Genomic DNA, 15,139 nt, shown 5'->3' on the forward strand with positions numbered 1-15,139 from the left:
GGATTCAAAGTGTCCCAGACGGCACGGGTTTCACCTTTGGGAGAGGTAATAACCAGAGTAGGATAGACAGGTTTTTTTTGAGGGAGAACTCTGCCTTCTCGGCACCTGAGTGTCAGGCGGTGGAGTTTTCCGATCACCTTATGCTATCTGTCACCTTGAATATTTCAGACACGCCGCTGAGAGGAAAGGGCATCTGGAGGATGAATTCATCTCTGCTGGAGGACGAGGAGGTGAGACGATCTTTCGAGGAGTTCTTTCAGGCGCAGGAGACGGTGCTGGATTTCTGCGGCAGTAAGTCTGAGTGGTGGGAGCTCACAAAGTGCGGATCAGCAGGTTTTTCAAGGCCGTTGGTAAGAGACGGCAGTTTAAACAGTATAACGCCTACCAGCGGTTGCGGAGGAAGCTCGACCGCCTTGTTTCTAGCGGTGGAGATTCGGGGGCAATCTCGGAGGTGAAGCTTCTCCTTAAGAAACTCCAGTATGATCGGCGTGCCTCTTTGGTTCTGGAGAGGGATTATGGGAAATACCACTCGCCTGACCCTTTCCAGAATTGCAAACAGAGTGCAGCAGTTAAGACAATCTCTGCTCTGAGGGATAGTACAGGGTCCCTGACTAAATCCAGGTCAGGGATTCTGGAGGTCTCCAGGTCCTTTTATGCGGATTTACTGAGTGAGAAACACCTTGACCGGACAGGGATGTCGAGCTTTTTGGAATCCACGCCTGGTCTGGACAGTGATGTCCCTCTGGCGAGTTTGACTGGGGAGATTACTGCAGAAGAGGTGTCCAGAGCGATTGATAGTCTGGCCATTAAAAAGACTCCTGGGCCAGACGGTCTGACTGCCGAATTTTTTAAGGCTTTTAAATCCCGCCTGGCACCTCGTCTCGCGGAAGTGTATAACAGCTGTCTGGATGAGGGATCTCTCCCTCCTTCCATGAGACAGTCTGCAGTTATTCTCCTGTCAAAGGGTAAAGATCCTTCGGCTATTGGGAACTGGCGCCCCATCAGCCTCCTCAATGTCGATAGAAAGGTTCTGGCGAAGATCTTGTTCTGGCGCTTGTCGTCAATGGCAGACAGTTTGCTTTCTCGTCAGCAGCATTGCTCGGTCCAGGGCAGGAGTACCTTTACAGCGGTGTTAGCTGTCCGGGAGGCTCTGGAGCGATGTAAGGCTGAAGGATGGGGAAAGTACTTGCTGGCGGTGGATCAGGCAAAGGCCTTTGATCGAGTTGATCACAAGTACCTCTGGCATCTCCTGGACCGGTATGGTTTGGAGGGGAGGTTCATCGGCTGGTTGAAGACATTGTATCAAGGGGCGGAGAGCTTCATGTTGGTGAATGGTTGGGTTGGGCAGCCCTTTGAGGTTGGATCTGGGGTGCGCCAGGGGTGCCCGCTGAGTCCCTTGCTCTATGCCTTTGCCATCGACCCCTTCTACAGGAGGCTAGATGGCGGGGCGGTGAGTGGGGTGCTGGTGGGTGCCACTGGAGATCCGCCTTTGAGAGTTGTGGCTTATGCTGATGATGTTTTTGTTTTCATTTCTGGACCGGAGGAGGCGCAGGAGGTGGTTTCAGTAATGGATCAGTATGCCGAGGCATCAGGTTCCAAGGTCAATAAGGACAAATGTGAAGTTTTCTGGATGGGTAGGGAGGGTGAGAGCTTCTCACTCCCGGACACCTTCCCGGTGCCTCAGCCGAACATCAAAGTGTTGGGCATCAATTTGGCTCTGCTGATTACAGCAAGCAAAATTGGGAATCCAAGCTGTCGGATGCCGAGGTCAAAGTGAGATGCTGGAAGGGGTGGCGGCTCTCCTTGAGGGAAAGGGTTGATTTGATCAAGACTTTCCTGCTCCGAGTCTTTTTGTACGTCAGCTTCGTTTGCCTCTTGCCAGAATCGCTCTATACGAGGATCTATAGCTGTTTCTTCCAGATGTTATGGGGGAATCGGCTGAACCTCGTCAAGAGGGACGTGACTTACTCATCCAGGCGGGAGGGTGGCCTAGGTATGGTCAACCCAGTGGTCTTTTTCTCTCTGATGTTCTTGAAACATAACTTTGGTAACATGCTGGCAGAGAGACCGCCTGCATGGGTAGGACTGTTCCGGATCTGGTTTGGACCCTTTCTGCACAGTTGGGAGAGTGGCGGGCCAGTGAGAAGCCTGCGGGTCAAGCATGGTAAGCTCCCGGCTTATGTGGCCCCGTGCCTGAAGTTACTCCGGCGGTGGCATGTGACTGCGGAGGAGGTCCGGTCCCTCCCCAGGAGGCTCCTGAGTGAGAGGATTGTGGCATCTGCTTTCCATGCGCCGCTGGCCTTGAGAGATTGCCCGGGCCATGTTATGAGGGAGGGTTTGCGGTTGATAAATCTGGAGCGGATCCCCCTGAAGTTGCGGGACCAGGCCTGGCTCGCCTTCCATGGCAGGCTCTACGTGAGGGGTAACCTGAAGTACCGTCCTGCGGATGACCGTGGTTGTCCGAGGTCGGAGTGTGGGGGTGAAGTGGAGACTATGGACCACTTCTTGCTTCAGTGCCCCTTTAACGTAGAGGTGTATAAACAGGTGGGAGGGGCTCTGGGTGTTCCTTTCCTCCATCGCATGTCATATGCGGAGTGGGTGTACGGAGCATTCGAGAGTCGCATGGGTTTTAATTTGGATACCCTGTTTTTAGTCAGCTTAGTTGTCCGTTATCACACTTGGATGGCAAGGTGTCAGGTCTCCATTCGGCAGAAGGTCCTCCCTGTTCAGGTGGTGGCGAGTGACATCCTTGGTGAGGTGGGGAAAATTCGGGGTCTTGAGAAAGACAGGCTGCGACGCAGAGCTTGGATGGAGGCGTGGAGGAACATCAAGCCTGTTGCTGCGGTCTGTTGATCTCGGGTGGTGGGATCTGTCCCTAGTTTCTGCCTTCAGCACTCCCTAGATTTTTGCGTTCGGATCTTTTTGGTAGCCTTTTGCATGGTAGGTTGTAGGGGTCAGACGTGGAAGATCTGCGGGTTCCTTAGCCCTCCCCTGTGGTGTATATAATGGTATGGTTAGGTCCTTTGTATATAGTTTAGGCCATATAGGCCGTAAGCAGCAGGTTTGAATATGGAAATTGCATATGGTTTATGTTTTTGTCTGAGCCATAAAGGCTCTTAGTCATGTGGTCTCGGCCATAAAGGCCTTGTACTGTAAATATTGTATATAGTTTCCGTTTTTTCCTTTCAGGTTATGGACTTTTATTTATGAGCCGTTCAGGCTATGTTTGAGTTTTTTTTGTTTTTTTTTTCCCCAGGGACTGTTGGGACATTTTAGTTTCCTTTCTGTTGAGTTTTGTATTTATTTAGTTATATTTATACTTTTATACATAAGTCTGATGGATATGTATGACATCAATACATAATAAAAAATCTCCATTCCTGACAATAACCTCGCCCCTAACTCTAACCATAACCCAACACTAACCCTAACACTAATGCTACCCATAACTATAACCTCGCCTCTAACTCTGAATCAAAATCTAATACTAATCCTAACGCTAATGCTAACCCCTACTCAACATAACCCAACACTAACACTAACCTCAATGTTAACTCGAATTCTAATGCCAACCCTAACAATAACTCAAGCACTGACTCTGACCTTAACACTATCCTCAATTCTAATTCTAACCCTTATTTCTAAATTTACTGCTAATTTATTTCAAATATAAAAATAACAGACTGCGTGTCAGGGATCGCCGCGGCGCTGGTCCCGGCGCAGGTGCAGTGCGCCACCCTGCACAGGGATACAGGCACTAGGTCCAGGCCGGCCGCGGCCACGAACTCACGCATGCGCACTAGGGTCCACGGGCGTGTGCCTGGCACCAATGACAGCGCAGGGCGCGATATTTAAATCCCGCTGAGTTGTCACTGGTTGCCGTTTGGTCTTTCCTGTTCCCTGATCTGTGTGTACCTGTGTTCTGATAAGTTGCTGACCCGGATTGTTCCTGACATTGCTGTACTCTCCTGCCCTGACCCTTGGCTTGCCTGACCTCTCCCCTGGATGCCCCCTGTTGGTTCTGATCTACTGTTGCTGACCTGGCGTGTGACCCGACTATTCTCTGCCCGCTGTTTTGTACCTCGCAGACCCCACGGCTCCCGACTCGGCTCGTTTGACCCTGCACCTGCTCAGCTGTCCATCCATCCCGTCGGGATTGCCCGACCTCCTCATATCAGGCTCTTACTCTGCGGGAGCCCTTGGCAGACGCCTCTACCATTGGTAAGTGTGCCCAGTAGTTGCGACCTGGTCTCGGTGCGCTCCAAGTCCATCCCCACCATCAGGGGCCCTGGTGAACAAGTGCTCCGGGACTTAGATTCCGCACTCTGGAAGCACCTGACCAGTGGAGTGCTAGAGGTACCGCCGGGCGGTCCTTTACACTGCGCTAGTAACAAATATAAACATAAAAATGTCCGTGAAAAAAATAAAACATACTAATCCCAAAACATATCATAACAAAGTTGAAAAAATCAGATAAATTCCCTAAAAATTATTGTAGTGAAGATAAACAAAATTTAACAAAATCCACCAAGTGAATCCACCACCAAATAGACTGAATAAACTCACCAGAGCAATATGCTGATTGTATTATAAACCATCATAAGCGCTTTTTGCTCTGGGAGTGACGATCTGCAGACAGTTGAAACACAGCTTGGACAAAACGATTTCCTTTACCCCCTTCCAGTCCGGACACTTTCCCCCCCTTCCAGTCCGGACACTTTCCCCCCCTTCCAGTCCGGACACTTTCACCCCCTTCCAGTCCGGACGCTTTCACCCCCTTCCAGTCCGGACGCTTTCCCCCCCTTCCAGTCCGGACGCTTTCACCCCCTTCCAGTCCGGACACTTTCACCCCTTCCAGTCCGGACACTTTCACCCCCTTTCAGTCCGGACACTTTCACCCCCTTCCAGTCCGGACACTTTCCCCCCCTTCCAGTCTGGACACTTTCCCCCCCTTCCAGTCTGGACACTCCCCCCCTTCCAGTCCGGACACTTTCACCCCCTTCCAGTCCGGACACTTTCCCCCCCTTCCAGTCCGGACACTTTCACCCCCTTCCAGTCCGGACACTTTCACCCCCTTCCAGTCCGGACACTTTCCCCTCCTTCCAGTCCGGACACTTTCCCCCCCTTCCAGTCTGGACACTCCCCCCCTTCCAGTCTGGACACTTTCACCCCCTTCCAGTCTGGACATTTTCACCCCCTTCCAGTCCGGACACTTTCCCCCCCTTCCAGTCCGGACACTTTCACCCCCTTCCAGTCCGGACGCTTTTCCCCCCCTTCCAGTCCGGACGCTTTTCCCCCCCTTCCAGTCCGGACACTTTCACCCCTTCCAGTCCGGACACTTTCACCCCTTTCCAGTCCGGACACTTTCACCCCCCTTCCAGTCCGGACACTTTTACCCCCTTCCAGTCCGGACACTTTCACCCCCTTCCAGTCCGGACACTTTCCCCCCCTTCCAGTCTGGACACTTTCCCCCCCTTCCAGTCCGGACACTCCCCCCCTTCCAGTCTGGACACTTTCACCCCCTTCCAGTCTGGACACTTCCCCCCCCTTCCAGTCCGGACACTTCCCCCCCCTTCCAGTCCGGACACTTCCCCCCCCTTCCAGTCTGGACACTTCCCCCCCCTTCCAGTCCGGACACTTTCCCCCCCTTCCAGTCCGGACACTTTCACCCCCCTTCCAGTCCGGACACTTTTACCCCCCTCCAGTCCGGACACTCCCCCCCCCCCTTCCAGTCCGAACACTTTTACCTCCTTCCTGACCAGGGCAATTTTCAGCTTTCAGCGCTATCACACTTTAAATGACAATTGCACGGTCATGCAACACTGTACCGGTATGAATGTTTTACCATTTTTTTGAGACAGATAAAGCTTTATTTTGGTGGTATTTATTCACCACTGGGATTTTTATTTTTTTGGTATGTAAATGAAAAAGTCCAAAAATTTTGAAAAAAAGTGTTTTTCTTATAAAATGTTGCAAATAAATAATCTTTCTTCATAAATCTTAACCAAAATGTATTCCGTTATATTTTTAGTAAAAAAAAAAAATAAGCCAAATTAGTTTATAACCAAAAATTATAATTTTTAAACATTTTTTTACATTTTTATTTTATTTTTTTATATTATTATTTATGTTTTTTTTTTACATACTGTCACCCTAGCAGTACAGTGTCACCATGGTGACACTGTACTGCTTGTGGGGGGTGATTGGTCACAGCTTGTCACATGGTACAAGGCTGTTGTGAATAGCCTTGTACCATGTGACCTCTGTGATCATTCACAGATTTCACACGTAGTAAGCAATGATGTCACAAATGACATCTTGCTTACTACTTTGCATGTGATCATTGATTGGCCAATCAGTGATCACATGATCGGGACCTCGTACAGAGGTCCTGTCCGACGATCGGTGTTTCACTGTGTCCGGAGGACACAGCGGGCACCGGATCGCGGTGCTGCGTGCTCCCAGGGAGCGCGCACAGCTAAAAAAGGCGGGTGCTGTTTATGAATGGCAACCCGCCCCTGGAGTGCCACCGCCCTGCCGTTTATAAACAGCAGGCGGACGGCAAGTGGTTAATCCTGGAGCAATACTCTGCAGGAGACTCTGTAGATCCACTTCATACATATCCCATCCTATACAAGGGGTATTGGAATGGCCACTCGGAATATATAAAAACAGAAGCTCATGGTGCAGTACCTCTTAAAAATGTTGCTTTATTAATACTAAAACACACTTACAAAAAATGGTGTCCAACCGACAGCAGCATAATCAGCCAAGTCAGATGCCGATACATATGTGCTGTAACGATACTAGGATTGCGCTGACGTCACACCACTCAAGCATCCTTTCACTCCCAAATCCAATTGCTGTCCAAATCTTGTAGACTTCACCTCCGCAACATCTCCAAAATACGCTCATTCCTAACCTCGGAAACCACTAAGCAACTTATTCCTTCCCTGGTTATATCTCGCCTTGACTATTGTAACTCCCTCCTCATTGGCCGACCTCATCGCAGGCTATCCCCTCTTCAGTCTCATGAATGTTGCTGCCAAAGTCATTCACCTTACTAACCGTTCTGTATCTGCCACCCCTCTCTGCCAATCCCTCCACTGGCCTCCACTCAGTGTCCTCCACCCCTCTCTGCCAATCCCTCCACTGGCCTCCATTTAGCTTCCTCCACCCCTCTCTGCCAATCCCTCCACTGGCCTCCACTCAATGTCCTCCACTCTTCTCTGCCAATCCCTCCACTGGCCTCCACTCAGTTTCCTCCACCCCTCTCTGCCAATCCCTCCACTGGCCTCCACTCAGTGTCCTCCATCCCTCTCTGCCAATCCCCCCACTGGCTTCCCATTGCCCAACGGATAAAATTCAAAACTAACAATAACATATAAAGCCATTTATAACTCTGCCCCAAATTACATCACTGATCTTGTCTCCAAATATCACCCAAACCATCCTCTCAGCTCCTCGCAAGACCTCCTACTCCCTAGCTCCCTTGTCTCCTCCTCCCATGCTCGTCTCCAGGACTTCTCCAGAACTTCCCCCATCCTCTGAAACTCTCTACCCCAATTTATCAGACTATCGCCTACTCTGCTCACATTTAGGCGATCTCTGAAAACCTCTCTCTTCAGGGAAGCCTATCCTGCCCTCCGCTAATAATGGAATCTTCTATTCCTCCTACCAGTCCATCCCCCACAGTTACTACCTTTTGTACCACTAGCCCCTCCCTCTTAGATTGTAAGCTCCCAGGATCAGGGCCCTCATATCCCTCTTGTATTGAACTGTATTGTTGCTGTATTGTAAAGCGCTGAGCAAACTGTTGGCGCGATATAAATCCTGTATAATAATAATAATTCAAACCCTAAAATTAATCCTAACACTAATTGCTAACCCTAACCCTAGCATCCACTGTAACTCTATCGCTCATCCTAACTCAACACTTACCCTATTTCTAGCACTAACAATATTCCTAACTCTAACTCTAATTCAAACCCTAAAACGTATCCTAACACTAATGGTAACCCTAACAATAACCCCAACTCTAGCACTGACTCTACTACTCATAACACCTGCAGATCTAATTCTAACCCTAACTCTAAATCTAATGTAATTCAAACCCTAACACTAAAGTTAATCCTCTCTTTAACTTACATAGTTAGTCTGGCTGAAAAAAGACAAATGTTCATCTAGTTCAACCAATAAAAAAAAAATAAAAAAAAGTTATAATCCTACACCCACAGTTGGTCCAGAGGAAGGCAAAAAAGCCCAGCAAAGCATGGCTCTATTAGAACTCTATTGCTAACCCTAACTTTGCACTAACCCTAAGGCCCCTTTCACACGGGCGTTCGTTTTTTTTTCATCAGTTCAGTCACATTTTTTCCAAGCAGAAACATCAGTTCACACCAGTTTTTCATCAGTTTATGTCAGTTTTTATCAGTTTACATCCGTTTTTTATCCATTTTTCATCAGTTTTTTTGTCTGTTCACATCCATTTTTGTTTGTTTACATCCATTTACATCCGTTTTTTGTGTGTTCCGTTTGTTTTAACTGAAGAAAAATAGGGTTTTCTTCCATTCAAAAGAACGGATGTTAACAGATGCAGACATTATTATTGCTATCACTAACTTTACACTAACCCTCAGGTCCCTTTCACACGGGCGTTCCATTTTTTTTATAAGTGTAAGGGTGTGATGCATGGATAAATTCTGATGTCCAATGTTAAACTATAATGTGCCTGTAATATGCTCTTTGGTCAGTAGATGGCAGCAAAGTACGAGAATCAAGTTTGCAGAGACTTTTGCTAAGACAGAACCAATACTTATTTACCTTATAAAGTTTAATGAATGCTAATTTAGGGGTTGAGTAGGACCCTCAGAAGAGTCATAGTGAACTGTAAATACAGGTTTGAGGCTGCAATTAGGAAATTATTTACTGCATCACAAACCCTCTGGGAAGGGGAGGAGTTCCTGTGCTGAGGAGGAAGTGAAGTCTGGGTCTGGCTGTTGGATGCTGAGGACGTCTGGAGAATCTGTGTGGGGCCTGGAAGAGGATTTACGGCTCACAGTGGAATCTGGTGACGGCACCTAGGGAAGATTCACAACGAGACCAGGAAACAAGTGACTGTATGGTCCGGTTCGGAAGTGGATCAGGGAAAAGCACCAAGAGCCTGCCAGGGAACTGTAAGTGCGGCTTTGCCGCAGCACATCGCACCACACGTGGTCAGTGACATTTTGGATATACCAGAAAGTTATAAGAGACACACTCCACTTTCCTTTGGATTACAAATAGTATTACGCAATACTTAGGGTGCACCCCAACGTTATATCTTGCTCAGGAACATTCAGGCGCAGCCAGGCTGCTTTCTGGACATTGGGGAAAAGTTCGCAAGTACGGGGTTAGTGTTAGACTGTATTATTCTTACTGTATGGTTATGCGCTGTTATCATTCTGTTTACGTATGCTCAACTACATGATCACTATAACTGTTCAGTAAACGTAATTGTTTTAAAAGAACCGCTGTCTGTGTCTGTGTGGCATCGTGTACCCTCTGAATCTGTGGGCCCAGCCTTCGGTCTTCTTTCATTAGCTGAAAAAAATGCTCCTGAACGTCAGTTTAGCCGCTGCAGTGTACATGAGCCCTAAGCAAAGACAAAAATCTGTATTTTCACTGCAAAGTCAATTTCGTTCAAAGCACTCCGTCCATCCTTGCTCTAGAATTATTACAGTCAATGATTTGGCATAACAGCCAGGCAACCAGCATTTTCAGGGGGTCACCATCAGTATTTATTTTATTTATTTCAGGTATTTATATAGCGCCGTCAATGTACGCAGTGCTTTACATATATATTGTACATTCAACTCAGTCCCTAACCCTCAAGGGGCGTACAATCTAAGGTCCCTAACTCACATTCATACATACACATACTAGGGCCAATTTAGACAGGAGCAGGGGCGGACTGACAACTCATGGGGCCCCCGGGCAATAGGGGATCGTGGGTTCCCTTTGTCCTTGCCCAAATTCAAAAAAGCCTATGAAAAAGGTACCAGGGGCATCTCATGGGGCCCCCTACTGACCCCGGGCCCTCAGGCAGTGCCCGAGTTTCCAAATGGTCAGTCCGCCCTGTACAGGAGCCAATTAACCTACAAGCATGTCTTTGAAGTGTGGGAGGAAACCGGAGTACCCAGAGGAAACCCACACAGTCCCAAGGAGAACATGCAAACTCCAGGAAGGTGGTGCCAGGGTTGGGATTTGAACCAACAACCCTAGTACTGCCAGGTGGAAGTGCTAACCATTTAGCCACTGTGCTGCCCATCAGTATTTCTCTTGTAACAATTCCCCTTTAAACGCACCCGCATGCCCTCCTGTCTGAGATGTCACGTTCTTGCTTCAAGATGGAGGGACGGCACGGCACAAATAAATAGTTTTCATCTCTCTGTTTATTAAAAAAAAAAAAAACGCGGTGCGGCTCAGATCGGTGAAGTGCGGCGTACATCCAATTCATCAAATTAAACTCCTTACAACTTTATCTTCAGGTGACAACCCAGCAAGACAGCTTTTTAATACGGCCACAAAGCAGGTTTTCACTTCTCAATCTCATCGTCTATCTCCCTTATCATTGGAGAGCGCATTTCCATTTCCGCGATAACCCGGTTACGGTCCCAAGTGGGTCCATCTGCGCTTTCCTCCTCCCGAATAAATAATAAAAAAAAAAAAAAGTTGCTCAAATAATTCCGGGCCTGACAGCCTGCTCGGCGGTGGAAGAGGCGGTAAGAGACGCGGGAGAGATAAGACGCGGAGAGTTTATCATTGTAATGTTGTGTTTTACGGCAGAGAATCCCTTTCCCCGTCATCTTCGGTCGCGGCTGCTTTATAGAGCTCTGATAATTGCGCGGACTGAAGGTTCCGTCTCTCCAACAACATTCTGTGATACCGAATTAAAATATACTGTGTCATTCTCTCGAGATGATGTGGCCATATCGGCACGGGTGATAGACGGTGGGCCGGAGCGCGTACACCGCGGCGGATTTTTATCGCCGTCCTTCTGCTTGTAGCTAATATTTTTCCTTTTATATGGGAGTTTCAGGCAGGAAAACCCGTCGGAACGGATGACAAATGGCTTTTGATGACATGCGTGGCGACTCTCTGGCCTTTCCGGCTCTTCTTGACGCTTCCCGTTTATGTTTGCGTCTCTGGTTGAAGGGTGCCGTAGAAATGACATAGCTCTCGGTTATGGTTTTATGTAGTCCTTTTAAAGAGTAACTCCGCTCATAAATGGAAATTTATGTTTTCCAAGGTCGAGATATGCCCAACCATAGCGGCCATGATAAAATCAAGTGATAGTGTCACTATCCAGCTGAAGTTTAAGCTGCTTATATTTTGCCTTCTCTGGTTTCCCTTAACCTCCCTGGCGGTATGATTATTTCAGATTTTTGGTGCTGAAAGCGGTACCATTATTTTGCATGGAAATATGTAGTTTTATTATTGTAGGCTGTAATTTTTAGGAATAACTCACTGAAATCTGTCCGAACAAGAGTCAATTAAACATCCCGGGTATGATAAAATTTGAAACACGAAATCATAAATTATAATTTAATAAATATTCATAAAAAATAATAATAAATTTAATTCAATAAAATAATCAAACCAAAAACACTGAAATGTGAAATATAGCGCCAAGTTTGCACATCGCTGAGCAAAGTCGCAGAATCGTTTTCAGTGTCTGATGAGGAATTTCCCCCACGAATCATTATCACTCAATTCTGCAAGTGGTTCTGATTTACTATCGCTGTTCTCTAGCCGGTCTAAAACCGCGTCTGACCTAAAGGGACGCTTTTTGGACGCCATGGACGTTTCTCAGTTTCCAGGCAGAAACAACAGTCAAAATGCAGGCAGGGCGCCGGACAAAGCACTCGGGACAAAATGTATGTGAAATGGGTTGAAATAGCAATGTTTTGATATGTAAAATTTGTTTGAAAAAAAATAACATTTTTTAAAATTTTCAATTTTCGTACGTCCCGACGTCACAGGGACCGGAACACAGAAGCCAGATGCCAGCATCGGCCGGAGGAGATGGCCGGGGACGCTGCAGGGGACACATCGCAGAAGCGAAGGACAAGGTAAGCACTGCAGGGACTCCCTGAGCAACGCCGCATGGTAAGCCCGAGTGTAGCTCGGGGTTACCGCTTTTGGCACTGATATTTTACCCCGAGCTACACTCGGGAATACTGCCAGGGAGGTTAAACCCCTCGTCGGCATGCTAATTAATTTATTAATTAAAATCTTTCTGGTTTCCTGAAATACTTTATTTTAGACCTGGTGATGTCATCACTGGATCTCTGTGCTTCCCTATGAAATTCAGGCAAATCATGGCTGGTGGGAAGGGCTAGCAGGGTGCAGTGCATAGCTTACTGAAAACATCACAGCACCCAGCCTCAGTACTCCTCTCACAATCCCTCAGTCCTGATGTAAGCAGTGGGCTGGCTGTTGGGACGGGTATGCAAATATTAAAATGCCTTCAAAAATGGGTATCATTGGGAGCAGGGGCGGACTGACCATTTGGAAACTCGGGCACTGCTCGAGGGCCCGGGGTCAGTAGGGGGCCCCATGAGATGCCCCTGGTACCTTTTTCATAGGCTTCTTTGAGTTTGGGCAAGGACACAGGGGCCCCATGATCCCCTATTGCCCGGGGCCCCATGAGTTGTCAGTCCGCCCCTGGGCACAGACTAAACGTTCAGCAGTCTATTTAAACACTCCTGATTGGAGCAGGTGTGTGCTACAGAGACCTTAACAGCAGATTGTGTAGGCTCAAGGTTGATTGTTACACATCCCCAGCTACCCCCTGACACTATACATTTTTTGTTAAATTTAGTCCAAAATGTCCAAATTGTGGTCCAAAGCTGGAAAGAGACAAAGAAAAATGTTCTCACAGTTTGTGCATTTTGAGGCTTGGTTTGTTACCCCCCCCCATCCCCTTTCTGTTTACCCAACTGCCCTTAGCACTGGCCCACCAGTTGCCATACAGCTGTGGTCCTCAGTTGGTCCTCACTGGGACCAGGGGCGGACTGACCATTTGGAAACTCGAGCACAGCCCGAGGGCCCGGGGTCAGTAGGGGGCCCCATGAGATGCCCCTGGTACATTTTTCATAGGATTTTTTGAGTTTGGGCAAGGACACAGGGGCCCCATGAGCCCCTATTACCTGGGGGCCCCATGAGTTGTCAGTCCGCCCCTGATTGGGAGTTCCAGGGGAGGCTGCATTTGCATGGTAATGCCCCCAAGTGAAGCTGAGACAATGAAGGAAGCACATTTTTGTGTGTCATATGTTTAGGAAACACGCAGGTGTGAATGCAGCCTTAAGGTGCTGAAAAGAGCCACCTCTCCTCCTGCCACCCCATAACCGGCCTCAGGCTGTTCCTCCCAGGACCCTGGATCTGTGCTAAATGCCCAGAAGCAGTGAACATAGAGGAGATGGAGGAAGGGAGAGCCAGGGAAGCAGTTAATCAAGCACAACCTGTGCTTGATTAGCTGCTTAGGAGGGTAGGGGAGATATTGGGGATATAATAGACCCCTAATATCTCCATAACCTTAGGTTCACACTTATGTGGATTTCAGTGCGTTTTCCAGGTGGCAGAAATGCACTACAGCCCATTTAACATGGATCTAGTTCACATCTGTGCGTTCTGAGCCCGTGTGTTTTTTGAAAAGGGTCAGGGACTTTTTTTCCCACGGCAGATTTCATTTTGTGTGTAATAAACTTGAACGGACCCGCACCAAAAATACAAAAAAAAGAGTGCCACGTTTGTGCCATGTTTTGCTTTTTGCGGGGTTTTTTTTGCTAATAGAAAAGTATGACAGTTCTGTTCATGTGGTGCAACTTTGATGCGACTTTACACTCTCTGGTACTCAAGTAGCATCAAAGTCACATGAAAGTAGTGCAGGAACCTTTGTGTGTCCAAGTCTCGTGTGAGGGTTAAATGTTAGGACTCGGGTTAGAGATAGACGTAGGGTTAGGGGTAATTGTTAGGGCTGAAATGCTATCCTTAACGAAAACCACTAACCCTAATGATTACCCCTAACCCTAGCCATTAAAGTGTTACCAAACCCCAGACCCTGCATTCACTATATCTGGTCTCCCCGGACCCTGCATTCACTATATCTGGTCTCCCCGGACCCTGCATTCACTATATCTGGTCTCCCCGGACCCTGTATTCACTATATCTGGTCTCCCCGGACCCTGCATTCACTATATCTGGTCTCCCCGGACCCTGCATTCACTATATCTGGTCTCCCCGGACCCTGCATTCACTATATCCTCTCTCCCCGGACCCTGCATTCACTATATCTGGTCTCCCCGGACCCCGCATTCACTATATCCGGTCTCCCCGGACCCCACATTCACTATATCCAGTCTCCCAGGACTCTGCATTCACTGTTTCTGGTCTCCCCGGACCCTGCATTCACTATATCTGCTCTCCCCAGACCCTGCATTCACTATATCTGGTCTCCCCGGACCCTGCATTCCCTATATCTGGTCTCCCCGGACCCTGCATTCACTATATCCGGTCTCCCAGGACCCTGCATTCACTATATCCGGTCTCCCCGGACCCTGCATTCACTATATCCGGTCTTCCCGGACCCTGCATTCACTATATCTGGTCTCCCCGGACCCTGCATTCACTATATCTGGTCTCACCAGACCTTGCATTCACTATATCTGGTCTCCCCGGACCCTGCATTCACTATATCTGGTCTCCCACAGTACACAGAACAATGCAATTATGTTAGTAAATTTAAACTTCTAAATACCTTGCCTCATCAGCAGTATATATCAGTCTTGTGACCTCTATCAGTGTCCAGCAGAGAATTGGTTAAAGCTTGTAGGAGGAGTTTTCTCAGATTGTGCTCAGTGGACAGTATAGGGGATACATTTCTTGCTGCAGCCTCAAAGCAAGGCAAAGCCCCTGCAGAAAGAGGGAGAACGACTGAGGGGTGGTAAAAACTGCAGCTCAGCTGCAGGGTTTCACCACCCCTCAATCGTAAACATGAATGAGCGCTCAGGCTGCATTCCAATCTGCAGGTCCTGGAAATGCACGTGTTTCTGTGCATGTTCCCGGAACACAGGAAAAATGCATGAAGAATTCGAGC

At 48.1% G+C, this 15,139-nt stretch overlaps 1 protein-coding gene across 1 annotated transcript in view; it reads left to right on the forward strand.

Moving 5' to 3' along the window:
* Nucleotides 1–15,139, forward strand: part of LOC149444765 (zinc finger CCHC domain-containing protein 3-like) — a 173,779-nt gene that overhangs the window by 1,764 nt on the left and 156,876 nt on the right. The gene's annotated exons all lie outside the window — the stretch shown is intronic.

The sequence above is a fragment of the Staurois parvus genome, unplaced genomic scaffold (assembly GCF_062004578.1).
Source record: "Staurois parvus isolate SC_StPar_1 unplaced genomic scaffold, SC_StPar_1.0 ptg000777l, whole genome shotgun sequence".
Classification (NCBI taxonomy): domain Eukaryota; kingdom Metazoa; phylum Chordata; class Amphibia; order Anura; family Ranidae; genus Staurois; species Staurois parvus.